The sequence below is a fragment of the Tinamus guttatus genome, unplaced genomic scaffold (assembly GCF_059628265.1).
Source record: "Tinamus guttatus ecotype Peru unplaced genomic scaffold, ASM5962826v1 Tinamus_guttatus_pri_ptg000229l, whole genome shotgun sequence".
NCBI classification, from domain to species: Eukaryota; Metazoa; Chordata; class Aves; order Tinamiformes; family Tinamidae; genus Tinamus; species Tinamus guttatus.
Genome location: NW_028288763.1, coordinates 288371 through 303855, shown reverse-complemented (window position 1 = coordinate 303855; position 15485 = coordinate 288371). Strand labels below are relative to the sequence as shown.

General features: G+C 40.6%; 1 protein-coding gene across 3 annotated transcripts in view; it reads right to left on the bottom strand.

Moving 5' to 3' along the window:
- Positions 1–15485, bottom strand: part of SHISAL1 (shisa like 1) — a 207352-nt gene that overhangs the window by 72917 nt on the left and 118950 nt on the right. The gene's annotated exons all lie outside the window — the stretch shown is intronic.

Sequence of the window (15485 nt, the reverse complement as noted above, 5' to 3'; positions counted from 1 at the left end):
ATGAAAAAAAAAAGCCTTAAAAAAGAGCTGCCAGGTGTTTGGGTTGGGCCAGGCACACACAGGCAGCAGCAGGGTCAGGAGGGCCAGCACTAGCCCACCAGCAGCTCCGTGAAGCCACCGAGGTGGCTGCCCTGCCCTCTGTCCTCTACGTACAGCCCGTCGGGAGCCGAGCACGTTGCTGGTGAAGCCGTGGTTACTATGGTACGGGACGTGTGTTTGTACAGGGTACCACGGAGCATCGATTAGAGCTGCTACGCACCGCGCTGTGGCAAGTGCAAATAGAGTTTGCTACGAGGATACGTGAAGGCGCCGGAATAGCATCTCCTAGGAGCAGAGTGACGCAAGTAATAGCCTGGTACCACTGCTGGCAAGCCGCAGCCTCTGCTTAGTAACAGTAGAATAGTTTGATTCCTACGTTTCACTACAAATTAAAATAGCTGAGGCTAGGCAGCGTCTGAAGAAGAGTCTGACAATACTGTCAGACTTACCTGGTTCAGCGGGAGCTGAGGTGCTGGAGTGAATGGACATATTGCAGTGCTCAAAGCCTGTTTTTTTTTAAGAGGGGACTCGGCAGACTGACACACACAGCAATATGAACTCTTGCAGCTCCATACGAAGAGGTGATTTTAAAGTACATCCACACAGGCAATATGTCTTTGCTGCTCACAGTGGCCGAAGCTACCTCTCTAAGAGACAGCCTAAAGCAACCCTTCGAAGATGCTGATGAGGAAAATGTACAGTAATTTATGGATTCACTTTTCCAAAAATGCTTAAGGCTTCCTCCTACCTGCTTCCTTTCCTTACCCCACAGCTCTGCAGTCTTAAGCAGCTGCCATGACCTCTCAGAAAAGCGATGCCTTAAACCAATGTCTGTAAATGATCTTTGTCATGTAAACTCAATTTGCAATAAAAACTATTCTTCATTTACATTTTCATGCATAAATCGTGCAAAGCAGGGAAGTCCACAGACACAGTTGCGAGCGTGATGACTCATGCCCACCACATGTACATTATTTACTTCTGGGGATAGAGTTATGTTTAAATTAGGCTGCTTGATAACGTAATCTACATGTTCTAAACTGTTTCCCTATAATTATGATGTGGAAGAAGTGAAGTTTGATTTCTTATGATTTCTCAACCCCAGTCTCTCTCTCTGACATGTTTCAATTGATGGTCTTGTGCGAAAGCACATGCTTTGGCTACAGAATATTCAAGCAGGTGAAAAATACTTTTTGCACAGTCATTGCATATGGAAAGGAGTGATTGCAGATGTATTTCCCAAGTCAGGCAAGAATATAAACTCTAACTTTCTTCACACTAGCAAATTCAGTCAGTTGTTTAAAAGCTGTAAATGCTGGATGGTTTCAGACAGAAATCAAGGTCCCCTCTCAGCCTGTGCCAATTCCTTATAGCAGGATCTCTCATTACACAGTCATATAAAACTAGGCTATACTGTCCCACTGGGACTAATTCTTTTACAGACACCCTGTAAAACTCCTTAGGACTAGGTGGGCTGCTGTTATTTTTTCATAAAATAATTATTTTACAAAGCACAGGAAGGGTGGACGGCCAGTTCATCTGCTTTGTTTTCCTTACAATTCCATACTACTGCTGAATCCTCAGCTAAACTAAAAAGGTAGAGGGAGAAGAGCAAGGAGACTTTCAATTTTTTCCAACTTCCCTTTTATAAGGAGCTGGTGTCATGAAGCTCCCCTCAACCAGACACAAAGATTTCAAACTATTCTTGCGAGGCACTCGAGCTTCCACCACTCTCTTTCTTTGGGCTGCTCTTATTATTTTAATTAGAGTGCTTATTACTTTAACTATAGTGTTTCTCATCCATTTCCTTATTGCAGGTGACCAAAGGAAAAGCTATGGCCAGAGTCTGCTTTAAGTAAGGCACAGATGAATCTATAATTACCCAGGGAATGGATATTTCTGAGTGCATGCATGTGAGAGGGGAAAGAGCAGAAGGGAAGTCATGTATTTTTGTTCCTGTCTTTTTGGAGGAGAGGAAGGGATGCTAGACTTTCACTGGTCTGAGCCTTTGAGGGGCTTTTTGGTTAGATCTTAAACATCTGGAAATCTTCAAAACCCACCTGGATGCGACCCTGTGCCACGTGCTCTAGGTGTCCCTGCTTGAGCAGGGGGATTGGACTAGATGATCTCTAGAGGTCTCTTCCAACCTTAACCATTCTGTTATTCTATTATTCTGTTATAAAGGCTGAAACGACACAAAAAGTAATAGGAGATGCGAATTAGGAAGAAATGAGAATTAAATTCTGACCAGTGGTTCTGCTATCCCATGTTCATACCAGATGCAGCGACCAAATTATCATGCCCCAGCAGCTTCGTCCTTCTCTGTTGGCTGCTCTTCTTTTGCACTAAACATTAAATTAAACTGACCTGGTATTTTATGTACTTAGAAGAGACATTCTATTTTTTAAAAAGTGTAGGTCCTCTTCCTCTAGCATCAGATTAAACTCCTTGTGTAGTAAATGATGTTTTAAATTGCTACTTCTGTCACTTCGGTAAGGACAGTAACACTGAAGAGAAGTCAGTGATTGATCAATCACCTCATCTAAACTGGTGGTTGAACTGATATTAAGATTGGGTCTCCTGAATCTGATGACAGTGCTCCCTGCTAAACCTATACTACTTCGAGGTTTCCAAATTTTAGATTCTATAAAAAACACAAAAGATGTTTTGAATCCAGGCAGGGATTGCTTGGTTATCTGTGATATAAAGAAGCCTTGAATATGAACCTCATTTGGACCTTTGGCTGGTCCCACAACAAATAAAAAAACAGCATAGATATAACCACTCCTGCCTTTTTTTCATGACTCCCCCCCACTCCAAATTTACAACAAAGCATTCATTTAAAGTTTGCAGCATTTGAGTGGCTAAATTACTATTCTAGCCACTTACAGGCCAGTTCTGCCAGCCTACATGGCCATGCGCAAAGTGCTGCTGACCTCAGTAGAGGCAGAATCAGCCCTTGCAGTTTACAGTAGAGAACTCTGTGCTAAAGCAGACATGTTGGTGGCCAAAATTTGTAACAATTTGCATGCCTGAGTTATGCATAAAGATAAGCACATGCGTAAGCATTTGTGGGATTGACCCCCAAACTCTTAGATTTTCATCACTACAGATTATAGCTTGCCAAAGCCAACAAATCTATACTGTTAAATCCTGGGAATTCTGAGCTTTTTCACCCACTACGTAACTGCTAACAGTTGGGTTTTTTTCCTACACCATTTATAAAATCCTAATAATGCGTTACTAATGCAGGAGAACAGCACGTGCCAGCATCAGCTCTTTTCTGGAATACCTGATTAACCTTTGCTAGTATTTTAAATACTTTTCATTGGACTATTACGAAATGCACACTGCTTCCACATGGAATTGGAAAAAAGGGAGAATTTTCAAGAATTGTTTAAGCTATTTTTCATAACTCATCTTTACATACTATCTAGGGAGAATTTCCATGCACATTTTTAGTGACAAACTTGCATGAGAACCAGGTACAACCCAGACATTAGACCCAACCAGACTAGCAGCCCTGACATCTGCAGTGAATTAAGAATCAAAATGCTGACTATAAAGAGCAAAATCCAAACTCAGGTGGTTTAGACATAACTCTGGCTACCACATGGTCCTGAAAGATTGCCAAAGAAGGTTTTCAAAATCAAATCCCAAGGAAATGAGTAAGGGACAGGTCACACACTTGCTGACCAGGCTTTGTATCTACAGATATATGCATACGTTACATGCATATATATCATTTGCAAGAAGAAACCAGGACAATTAACAAGTGGGTGGGAACCAACAACTCTGGCACACGTCACTGTGGACATTACTGGAGCCATGGCTTTGGAAAGGAATAGTTACACAGAAATGTTTTGTTCGTGTTGTAGTTAGCTTGGTCCCTCACTCCTCCTCTACCACCCTTCCCACCTCCCTCCCAAAAAAAAGAAAAAAAATGCTAGCATTTTAGCACTCATTTTAAGGGCTGGTGCTATCAGAATGCACATGAACACGTGGGGCTGGCATTAAGCTGCTTGTAAGGGAGAGAAGGACATTCACTCTTCCACCCCCAGAGCCGCCTCCTGTGAATCCAGGCGGCTCTCTGCTCCCTGCAATTGCTAAGCACGCGGGGCTGCAGCACCTCTCTCCCGCTCACAGGCATCCCCACCAGATGCTGCTCAGAAGGGAGAAGAGGCAGGAGGGCAACTGTTTTTCGTGCAAGCAAATAAAAACAAAAAGACTCACTACATCTTCGTGTTGATGGTGGGTTAGGCTGCAACACCCCTTGACATTTAAAACCTGTTAATACTCATCATGGAAATTACGCAGTGGGTTGATGCTCAGGAGCTATGTTAGGTTGTCCCCAGCCTAGTTTTAACTTCTTAATCTTTTAGATACTTTTTGTTCTTTCCCTTTTCTACTCATTGCCTGGAAGGAAATGGTGATTTCCGTTGATTCAGGTAAGGTAATAGATCTGTGCTAGAGAGCTTGAGCCTCATTCCTGTCTGATATTAGGAGCAAAGGTATCTTTAGAGTTTTCTGTAAGGCCATAGTTTTCTCAGAGATAACCCACCCTTCTGTCTATGGCTGTGAGCTTCCAGGTGCAGAGAAGTTAAGAGGCTCCCAAGGAGTCAGAATTGGATGGTACTTTGTAACTTCGCCTGTGTTAGTGGAGAGTAGAGGGAGGAACTGGAAAGGAAGAAAAATGGGTTGGCTCTACAAAATCTAAGTAGGTCTTTGCAGGCACAGGCGCCAGCCAAACTATCCAGTTCTGAAAAAAAGAAAGAAAAAAAAAGAAAGAAAAAGAAAGAAAGAAAGAAAAAGGAAATAAAAAAAGAGATCCAGGAAGATAACAGTACTTCAACTGTGATGTGGAATCCTTAAGAAGAGAGAGAGGAGAAAAGATGGGGGGAGGTGGAATGTAAAGCAATTACAATATAAATAAGAGTTATACAAAAAAAGAAACTGGGGGAAGTGTGAAGAGAAAAGAAAGCTGCAACAAGTTATATATTCCATGTAATGTACAGTTTAAATGACTGGACAATGCGCATCAACTAATGGTTTTTCCAGTAGCTTAGTTTTGTCACTGTTCACTTCCTGTCAGAAATTGCACAGAGTCCAACTACTAAACAGTGGCTACATTTCATTCCAAATATGGCTGCACTTAGGCACAGGAATTGTTATTGCTGAACTGTATCTTTTAAAATTTTTAAAGGAGTCTGCGATCCTTGACAAAGAAAGAGCTGCATAAATGCACGGTGACTCTATTTTACTAGGAAATACTAAACCAAAGCAAGGAGGACAGCAAGAAGGGTGGGTTTTCTTGTGGTTACTGCACAAGCTCAGGAATTGTTCTTTTCCAGGCCTTGTGTCTGGTCCTCTGGATACCCTTGGCAAGTAGACTACATTTTAGCTTAGCTATCCATAACATAAACACAAAAATATCTGGTCTCCCAGATGTGCTGGGGGACATATTGTATGTAAAGTATTTTAGAGAGCTCTGAATGGGAAAGAATTTGCATTGTTGTATTTTGCTTGCTATGATGTAGCAGGAGCTCCTCTCTCTTCCCTGCCTGCCTGTTCACTTTATGGGCTTTGGAGGGTGTTGGATATGTATGGTACAAGTGAGAGGGACTACAGACAGATGGGGCTGACAGCATGTCCTTACTTCCTAACTGGTGTAAGTGACTTTTACAGGAGAGATTATTTAGAATTTTGTTGGGATCTATAGGTTAGCTTTGGGTTTCTTTCCTGTTTCTTTCAGCCCTGCTCTGCTACTACATGTAAGGATCTTGCCCAATGAGGAAGAAAAGGGGGGCTGTTTTCCTTTGAATTGGGAAAGGTTTTATTTTGATGGGTGTGCAAAATGAGATTTTCCCCTAATCTCCTGTGTAATTCATTCACATAATCTCTTTGTAGGCACATCACATTAATCCCTGTTATTACAGAGAGAACCTAAATCATCAAAAGCGCCAGTACCTACTGCTCAACAGAAAAGGCCAACCTATTCAATCTCCTTATTCTTTCTGTTATAACAAAGATTTACATTTTTTATTTCTTAGTATTTCACTGGAAGTATTCCTTGAAGTTGGTATTCGAGGGAAAGAATATGTATTTGAATGAGAAACATGCAGTACAGCACTGAGCTAGGCCAACTAAGGGGTTTTCCATTATATGGTAATAAGCTGCAAAAAGATGGGTCAGGGGCTTCCAATACAAGCTAAACCCAAAGACTGAAGCACATTTTGCAGAACTGTTTATGTTTTCCCTTATGGTATGTTCAATCTTCCTGTCATCTATCAGGGCAGAGCAGATGCGCAGAGAAAGTAAATAATAAAACCATCATGTAAATAGGTTTCTCTTGCACAATATTCCATGTTCAGAAGTTTTAGACTGCCATCCTTGGACTCGAATTAGCATACAACAAATATCTGTCTTTACTATTAAAGGGAGTGACTCATAATGCAAATCCCCTGTGCACTAATAGGCGATTAAATCCAGCGCAATATTCCATCCTCCTGGTTAGGACTTCTTAATAATGAAGTGGAAAAGGATGTAGAAATGGTAAAAATCTTCTCCCGCCCAAAAAGGAAACTGGGGTGATTACCTTAGTTGTGAAGGAACTGTTCTCCCTCAGGTACTGCTGAATCATCCCTTCTACAGTTAACTTACTGTAGCCATTCATAGAAATATGTGTGAAAAGCAAATGACCCAAACACTTTCACTGGAGTCCAGGTATTTCCTAGAAATTCTCAGGAGCTCCTGCAATGCTTTCATTTTTCTGTTAGGCACTGTATTTATGCTCTCTTCTGTATTTTCAGTGACCAAAACCTTTGCAGAAATGAACAAATGAACCTACCACAAGCAATTTGAAGGAAAGTCTTTTAGGTGCCATTCTCAGCCATTTGGGCCCATATCCTTGTAATTATTTAGGCATTGGAGTGAAGCATCTACAAATCCTTGAGGGTCTGGTTCACAGATGTACTAGAAAATGTTATCTTCACTTTGAAGTGCAAGTTCAATACAAATTTGCTCACTTCATGCTGCTGAGTCCTTTCTTGCTTATTTTTCCCCAGTATCTTTTTGTCAGTGAAAAGAAACAATCCAGTTTTCTTGTATTTCAGTCCCTTGACTTCCCATTCTTGGGGTGCTATCTTTATCTTGAGCGGGAAGAAAAAAGGTTTTTTTGTGTGTGTGTGGGAGATTTACATTAAGACACTAAACTTCACTGACAGGAAATAGCAAAAACCATTTTCACTGATATGCTGAGAGTAAAACCCAGTGAGAAAGCAAGTAGAGGTGAGAAGCGTCTGAATCCTTTTCAAATTCTTGCTCTTTCTAGAAGCTTAGGTTGAAGCTTGGCCAACTCTGCCTGAGCAAGATAAGCGCTGTTCTGTGTGTCCTCATCTGCAAGCAAATCTTCTAAAGAGTAAGGTCCCTGACTGTCCAGAGACCTAATAGATGCTGCGGTTTTACTGTCCTTTGCTCAAGGGTGGTTGTGCATCTACATTGTTCTGTGAGCACTGACTGATAGATTTTTGCAGGATGAGATATATTAGATAATATCAATGTCTATAAGTAGTAATTATGAGCCATTAGATGTCATAGTGCTAAGCTCATTTTTCCTTATTTGTCCTCCAAACAGAAGACTGTTTTGCATGCTGCTTTGAGTTTGCTGCTTTGAGCTAAAAGGTTTCTTTTTTTCTTTCTCACCAAAGAAACTCTGTATTTTGTCAGAAAACACGTCAGACCTTGGGCAGTTATGCTCAGGTTGCCCAGCTCACTGAGCAAAATCCATTGCCTTCTGCCACTGCACAGGGAGCGCAACTCGGGCACAGGGGCAGCCTGGGGTGAGGAAGAGATAGACGGAGGAGCTCGAGGAATGGGGGAAATAGGAAGTAAGTCAGGCTTGGAGCTAGAGGACAAAAGAGGTTGGAAAGGCAACAAGTGGCAGAGCCTCCAAAGATAAATAGGTAACAAGGAGCTGCAGGCAAAAAGCAAGGAAATGTAGAAATACAGGGAGAATCAAAGAAAGAGACAGAGAAGCGACCCAGGGGAAAGTGCTCAGGGAAGTTCAAGGGCAGCAGTTTAATAGAAGGGTCTAAGGGCTCCTGTACAACATGTGTGCAGAATTAGAGAGCTGGGTTTCTTAAATGCTACTCAGGGTGGCAGTGACCATGCTTGGCGGTGTTCACACCTCAGGGTTTCTGAACCCTCTTGCATTGACTAAAGCTAAAACTTTTTCAAGATGGCCAGGGAATGCTGCCAACATGGCCAGTTTTACACACTGAAATTCCTGACACTCTCTTGAGGCAAAAGCACTTGCAAAGAAAGATGAACAAATAAGCAAATAAAAAGAAGTCACAAATATTTTCAGAGCTATTTCTCAGTTTTCAAGGCAAACGTTCACAAATACATCCCCCTCATACCTCCCACACGTCAAGTGTTTGTTCCAGTCTAGTAAAGACCAGAACCGGATGTGAGAGCAATTGCAGAGACTGTGAATACAACACAATGGTGTTTTTTATTTTTAATCTTTATCTTATACAGTTCCATTTCTTTTCCTAATTCCTCACGTATTTTTATGGTACTCTTCTGTGCACTTAAAAGGATTTTGTTTAATCAGTGGCTGTTACTGCTTTAATTATAATAGCAATATTCTCCCTACAAAGCTATGGAAATCAGCTACTCTCACATTCTAATCCAATAAGATTTCCACATTCTATTTGTTTGCAATATTCTTAAGGATCTTGTAAGCACTATTTATACTGATTCTAGTCTCCTCTCATGAAGAATCACATTTGGCTATATTTCTCCAGTGATTGAAGCCAGCCTGGTCTTCTCCCGAGTCTCTTTTGGGCTGCTCACAGCCCATTTAAAGATGGGAACAAGAATGTAAGGTTTTATGGGAAGCAGCAACTATCTGTTCATTTTTGCTGCACAACATCAGGGAAAAAAAAAACACATTATTTTGTGCTTTTTCTTGCATTGCCAAGACTTGCCCAGAGTCTGAAAAAATGCATATTCACTGGGCAGTGCCTGCCACGATTGGAATCAGCCAGTGAGAGCTAAGAAATGGCCTTTTTTGAATAGGTCCAAGTGGCAGAAAAGAAGATAAGCAATAACAGCAGATTCTAATAGATTGTCACAGGATCAGAAACAGTCTCCAACTGTTGTAGCCTTTTAAGCACATGCAGTTGAGACAAGTCTTGCAGCCCTGACACACAAAAATTTCCCATTAGAATTAACAGGAATTTGCCTGAACAAGGGCTGAATGACTGCAGACTTGCAGCCTAGCCCTACCAGCCTTTTCTCATGACAGCATCCAATTAAATTAATGAAGTAACTTGTTCAGGATCACCCAGGGAAATGAGGAGAGAGGCAGCAGGGGATATCAGATTACATGAGTCACTGCCTACTTTCCTTGATATTAGAGTGAAAAATCATTTGAAAATGCAAAAATGCTGAAAAACAGTGCGAAATGCTAAAAAAAATAGTGCAAAATGCTAGCCATTAGGTAAACTGGCTCCCAGGCATTCAGTTTAGGGCGATCAATTTGCATATATATCGCTATTGAGGTATGATGTTCGGCTTTCTGACAATACTTATAATCTCTCTGATATGTAGTCAGGTGTTATTAAAAAGTGGGAGTATTTTAGAAGTTGGAATGGAATGGAATTATATCTTAACATGTCAGGTGGGCTGGACCTCCTCTTTCTTCATGTATGTTATACTTCAAATCCCCGCGGCAGCTTGAAGGAACGCAGCGATGGTTGTCTCTGGTGCGCAGAGGGCTGTGCCTGACTTTGCTGCTTGCCCAGCACAGAGTCCCTTTTCCTCTAGCTCACCCTCTACGCTGGATGCAGCTGAGGGGAGCTGATGGCCCTTTGCAAGCCAGCTGCGAAGACGGCTGCTAAAGCAGCTTGCCATCACCTATGACATCAGGATAGCAGGAAGGGAGTGAGGAAGACGACAGAATCTGGCCTGCTATTCATAAAATAAACAAGTTGCCTTGCTTGTGCCGCAAGTGCCACCAGGGAGCAACTGAAAACAGGGAGAGTTTCGGAAATCTAATTTACTCTTCATTGTATATGCCGTTTGATTACCTTCTACATTTCTTTCTGCTTGCAATAAAAATAGTTACTTTCCAGTCATTTTCATTTTAGGTCTTTCTAGCACTCACACGTCCATACGACATTTGAATTGCAAATATTGCAAAGCATATTTATTAAAAATAGTCATTTCCTTTGGAATTTTATGTATGTAGGCATCTCTATCATACTATTGCTTTCAGTCACTATGAACATTTATTCCAGCTGTCCTCTAGCAGGCAGCTTTTAACTGGCTCTCATGTCTGTAAGTGAGGAAGAAGGAAGGAACAGTATATTTAATGCACTTTCTGGGGAAACTGTTTAATCACTGCTTTTGAAAGAACTATCTGAATATTGTGCAAGAACTTCAATGCACAGAGAAAATGCTCATTGACTAGACATTCAGTACCACCTTGTCTGACACCTATGCAATTCAAACGATTTAATGAATTCAAACAGAAGGTCCCATAATGAAGTTACATCCTCTATTTTTCTGTCTGTGTCCTCTCTCCCACCTTACTGAGCTCCAAATCGGGAGCGAGCTCACAGTGACGATGCTGGCACGGCTGGGCTCTGATGCCATCTGAAGCCACAGGCCAATTTTGTACAGAAGTGCACCATGAAACGGGGGGCATGCAAAGATCTCGAACCAGCTAGTGATTTCTTGATTTCCCTCCATCTCTGTTCCTCTATTTCTTTGGAAAATGAGAAGCTCCATTTTTTTTTCTTCAATAAGCTGGTAAAATGCTGCCAAATTAAAAGTACTTTATGATTGATCTATACAACTGTAAATAATTGCCTAGGAGACAAATGCATGAAGAATCCAGACTTTTTTTTCCTAAGGTGCCTCGCTCCATGTCTTCAGGAAATATCAATCACCCCAGATCCCTTGCTCTCATCTACTGTCTTTGAAAAAGCACTTTCTATTTCAGATCCAAAAGATTGGGCACCTTCCACTGAAATCCTCGAGAAGTCCAACACTGCTTTGGATGTCTCGAGGATGTAGGGCTTGCAGGGTCTGATTTTCAGAAATTCTGAGCTCCGTTTTTTTCCACTGGCCTCAGTTGAAATGGAAGAAAATCAGAAATGCTGGCCCTACAACACCAGGCCAGGATGGGTCATTGACACCAGTGAATATGTTGTTTCCAACTATAGCACACTGGCTACAGAGAGGTGTATGTTCTGTAGGCACCATGTTCATGTTGCTGTTGAATGGGCTCCTGCGAACTGGCATTAAGAGAGCATAGCATTTTACACCGTTTGTATGACAGCCTGCCCTTTTAATTAAACAGTGTTGTGCTGCACTGTAAAACAGCAGAAGACTAAATACCAAGTTAGTTTAAATGTTCTTGGAAACTGGTGACAGTGATGCAGAAAGAGGAGAGCCACAGATAGAAGTGAACCGCGTGTGCTACCTTCAACAGAGTCAATGCATGCAGCTCATACCGCACGGCAACTCATAATTAACTGACCATATCTAAGCAACATATCATGGCAGTGCACGGATCATGAAGCCGAAGAAAATTCCAAGTGTCTTCAATTTCCTGACAAATGCTATTTTACCAGCAGGATGCCCCATTCTCCTACTGCCTTGCTGCATTCATACATTGAAATCAGTATTCAAGTGCTACTTTTAGTCTAAATAATGATAGATGTTTTAATCTGGGGGTTGGTGTGATACATTGCCCTATTAGCAAGATTATTTCCTTCTCTCAAGGATTATTTCCTTCTCTCTCTGTTTTTTTCCTTCCCCGTCTCCCCTAAATGATGCCCCTATTTGCACTTCAATACAAGTCTCCCAGCTACATTTCCAATGCTACCAGACCAGACCAAAGGAAGCTCCGATTGTTTATTAATTTTAAGGTGATTTTTTAACTTTTCTTTTTTGGTAGACATACATAAAGCTATTTTGGATCAACATCAGCTAAAATACTAGAAAATACAATTACTAAGGTAGAGTTAACAGGGAGCTCTTTGGGCTATGCAAAAGCATTACTTTCATACTTATTACTTTCATCCTCACAGTCCAGTGAGTATGATGGTTTACCTCTAGGAGTAACTCACTCTGCATACTTCATCTACAGGAAAATCTCACTCCTGATCTCAATTCTTTTTTGCTCCTGAGGTAGCTTAAAATAGAATCCCAATGAAAACTGAGCTGTGCATTCAAGAAATAACCATGACTGGTGTTAGTGCTTTTTCCTCCTCCAGAGTGTATGCACTGTTCATTTTAAATTCAGGCTTACGGCATACCCTGACTGGTCAGTGGAGAAAAAGCTGCTAAGATGCCCAATTGCTCACTTCAGAAGAAAAAGCGTTTTAAAAAGTATGCTTTTCCAGAACACCAGGTTACCGTTTCCCCCTGAGACCAAAGTAAGAGCATAGTGCTCTACGCACAATTCACATTGCACTGACAGGCAGACGCAAACTTCAGTATGAGCTAAGGAGGAGAAAGGGGAAAGCATGAAGGGCTTTTGAGGCCACAAGGTAAGCATGGAGTATGTAAACTTATGTAAAAACCGATTAGAGAGAAGAAGTCAGTCTAGGTTGATGACACTTCAGTCTGAAGGAATCAAGCCTTTCTCTCAGTTACAGAGGCTGAAGGAGTATCCTCCTTCCTTTTCATTTGTGTAAAGTGCAGATTATCTCAGCCTTTGGCAGAAACGGGATGATTCTTGCTAAGAGACTGTCTCTGTTCTCACTGGTGCCACAGACAGAGTGCGGAGGAGGACATTACCTGAAGAAATAGCCAAGACTTTATTGTTGCCCACATGATCAGACACCACAAGGATGCTCTGGCAGAGTCAACGCTCTGGCCATGCTCGACCATGACGTTTATACAGCATTTCCATAATTCCTGCTGACTTGTGCTCGGTAGTGTCTTCTTCTGCCATTAAGATCAATGAGAACTCATTAAAATGTGTGGGCCACAATTTTGGCAATAGAAGGAGATTGCTGTTTGGTCAAAGTTAACCAAGGCTTTTTATTTTGATGGAATGGCAGCTTTTCTTGACACCCTTTGGACTGTCAAAAACAATTACGAAGTCAGAAACAGAAACTCTCATACTCTAGATTGGAATACTAAAATAAATCACAATATCATGTTATTACCATGATGGGACCATGGGTCGTAGGGACCATGACATCATTTTAAATGATATTCCAGTTTATCTTTGACATTTAAGAAATCTTTTCATATCTGATGAGTACAGAAAAAAAAACGGTGAATTGTATGTGTGGACAATAGCACAGCTCTTCATGCACTTTGAGACACTTTGTTTGGTTGAGAAAGATGATTCTATTCTTGGCAATTGCTCTTATATTCATGGCAATAAAGCTTTGGAAATCTGTAGAGGCAATTTGTTAAAACGTTGGCTTAAAAGAAAATCCAAGAATATCCATCCAGCCAGATAGTCCAACCAAGAACATATGCCAACTTCACTGCTAATTGCCTGTTTTAAGTCAGACCAGCTGAGTGTCTGCTACCTTACATTTTTACTGGCTGAATGCAAATGTTTTTTTTTAATAACACAGATTGTGAAAGAAATTATTCAGAACTACTAAATATTTTGGCTGACCAAAACCTGAAGTGTTATCTCTCATTCTGTAATCCTTTTTTTTTAATTAAATGTTAGCAACTTTAAAATAAATCTGAAAGCAAAAATTGAAACATCGTTTGAAAACACTGAATTGCAACATTTTTGTCCTCCCATTTTTTTTCCCCATTTTTATGCTATCAGTCATCCAAATCAGTGAAGAATTGTGACTATTGAACATATGCATTTTTGGTAAATAGATCATTAGTGAAATATATGAGTCTAGAGTCACTGCATTCTAGAGACTATATGCCACAATTTTCTAAGATCATTCATTGGAAAGATCTATTTGTAAAGCATGGAGTATATATCTGACCTTGAACTGTGTCATTTGACGGGGGGATGATCCCTGACTTTCATAATTTGTACTGATTCCCATCAATATCACCTACCACCACAGGATTCCCACTGGGTTATCCCAGTAGGTATAGCCCTACCAGCACTGTATTCTCCCTGGGTTAGACTGCAGGCACATAGTTAATCTCCTTCCGTAGACGCACTCATAATACAAGTATGTAAAATGATCAGCACAGAAGAAAGCACCATAACCTGTTTTTTAGGAGCTTAGTGCTGAGACATAGACAGAGCATGTGATTTTTCTCAAGTTTTGCAGGAAATATGTAAAGGAGATTAGAAACTGAACCAGCATCTCTTGAGGCCCTCTGTGTTGTGTTACTACTACAATGCAATCTTTGCTGGAAAGAAAAGACAAGCCACACTTACTATTTCATTATTTGCCAAACTCCAAGTGTGGCCAAGGATCGTCTCTGTCTCCAGGAGCGTAATCCTAACCACTCGGCTACTGGTGAGAACAGGACAAGAGTCTCCACTGAGTGGTTTCCTCCTCCTTTTTTGTTATGTGTATCGGTATATTGTCTTTGAGCCCAAGCCATAGGTCCAGATCAAACTGTGGTAGGCACAGCACAAACACGGGCCAAAGAAAATAGCACCCTTTCTCCAAGAGCTCATAGTTGAAGCACTGCGGGTATCTCCGGTACCTGCAGTGATCATGATGGCAGATGAAAACAGGAGTGTACAGCTGTGACATATATAAGGCCTCAATATTTTTATAAATAATGACAGGCTTAGAGGCACAGAAGGATTTGAGTTTTAATATGCTGATGAAAGATTCTGTGTTCATACGCTCATAAAAGGAAGGAGCTTTGGAAAACATTTATCATAACAGAAAGTTCCTCTTTTTCCCTTTTTTTTTTTTCCTATTACGAATATTATGTTCTGTGGGAGATTTCAAATGTTTATTTGCAATTAAATTTCCAGTAAGGACACACAGGGAAAAAAAAAGGATGATTTTTAAAAAAGTATTACCTGGAAATAAGGAAGATATCTATTTCTTCTCCAACCAGCATGCAAATAAAGCAGATATAGTTGTCTTTATGGATTTTTATTTGCTAAATGTAATCTATATATTTATGAAACAAGAAAGAAAAAACAAAAGAGTAAAGAGACTCTCAATGAAAGAAAGAAGATTTAGCTTACTATTCATTTACTTCACTATTCATTTTATTTAACAAAAATGATCTATGATAATAATAATAATAATAATATTCTTTGGGTAATACTCTTTGGATTCTGAATCCAAGGACCCCAAAACGATGAAATTCTGTAGTTTTTGCTGAGAGTATGGATTGTATATAAATAAGTTTATATTAGAACTTTCTTGGCTTTTGCTTAGGCAAACTAACTTTTACAGTCTTTGCTTTATTTGTTAGCATCCTATAATTAGATTAGGGTTAAGCCAAATCACATACAG